Consider the following 1590-nt stretch of genomic DNA (forward strand, 5'->3'; position numbering starts at 1 on the left):
ACATGAGAGGAGCCAGTTCTGTCTGAAATTCCTTTACATGTGCCTGAGTTTAAAAGATAAGACCCGCTGTAAAAAACGTCCCCCTGATGAGTGACAAATACTGAATACCAAGCAAGAAAAACAAAAAAAAAGTGGAAACAGCTGTCTGCCGACTTACGAGAATAATGTTTTTGTGCACTGAGAGGCTGAGAGAAAACTTGAGGGGTGTGCAAAAACAAAGGCAGGAACCACAAGTGCCTGGAAGACCGTTACGGCTCCAAAACACAAAACAGCAGCACACCTGTGAGCCAAATGCTGCCATTGCTGAGAGGAAGACGAAAGAATCCCCTCCTGTCACCAGTCAGAGTGTAATGAAACAAATGTAAGTGGGACATGCAGACATTTTTGCCTTATTTATTTTTTAGAACTGCTCCTACAAAATTCAGCCTCGGAAAAATAAACTGTTTAAAAAAGAAACCTAAAGATGTCTGTACAAATCGGTGTGCCATGCAGCCTTAGATGAGCTGGTGCAGAGAGTGGAGGGATGGTTAGGATGCTTAGCAGTGTGTGGCAGACCCCAGGCAACGCGAGGATCTGTACATAATTGATAGAGCAAAATAATTAGAATCTACTGTAGCACCTGTTTCTGTCCTTTGCAATGTATCATTCCCTGACTGCAGCTTCCCCGAGGTGTGGCTTTGACTGATGACGTGGCGACAGCCCAGATGTTCTGATGATCACTGCGCTGTGGTGTTTATCACTATTTAATGTTATGATAATTGCCCCGCTTGTTGAGATTGGCACTGAGAGCCAACGCAGCTTCCACCTCCTACTGGTTGATAGAGGATGATGCAAGATGGTTGGTATCAAATGATAGAAGACTTGGAAGACAGTTGTTTAAGAATCAAATTATCATCTTTCGTACAAATAAAAATCACTTTTTAAAAAAATGTGTGCTATTTATTTAAGGCAAATCTAATTTTATACACTCAATTATACATGAAGCAACAACCATTTATTTTTAATGGAATAATTGTTTTAAAAACACTTATTTATGTTAATTATCGTGCATATGTGTTTAAGAAAGTGGGAAAATGTCTAGATTCAGCAGATATTACCACAATCTAAGTTCAAAACGGCTGATAATAAAACTTTGATGACCCAGCATTCTAGAATCATTTGAACGCATCACTCACAGACGAATCTGTAAGACGTGAAGAAAGTCTCATCCCAGATTCATGCGTAACTGAGGTTATGTGTGCGCATGACAAGTGATTCGTGCATAATTTTTAAAGATTTGTGTGTGTAATTAGTTTAAAGCTGTTGTAACTTTAATTTGTGCATTTATATGCACATGAGTTACAAATCAAAAAATACCGACGCACAAATCAGAGTGTATCTATTTTCTCTCTATAGAATTCAGAATGATGGAAACATTCTGATTGATCAATGAACGTTCTATTTTATTGTATCAACACAACGAACACAGACCAGTGTAAATCAGTCTTAAGTAGACCACATCAGTCCAGTTCTGGATTCTTTACACTTTCTGTCTAACAGAGGGTAGACTTAAAAGTTCTGTTGCTGGTTTATAAAACCTTAAATAGTTCA

The sequence above is a fragment of the Oryzias melastigma genome, linkage group LG6, assembly GCF_002922805.2.
Source record: "Oryzias melastigma strain HK-1 linkage group LG6, ASM292280v2, whole genome shotgun sequence".
In the NCBI taxonomy this organism is placed as follows: domain Eukaryota; kingdom Metazoa; phylum Chordata; class Actinopteri; order Beloniformes; family Adrianichthyidae; genus Oryzias; species Oryzias melastigma.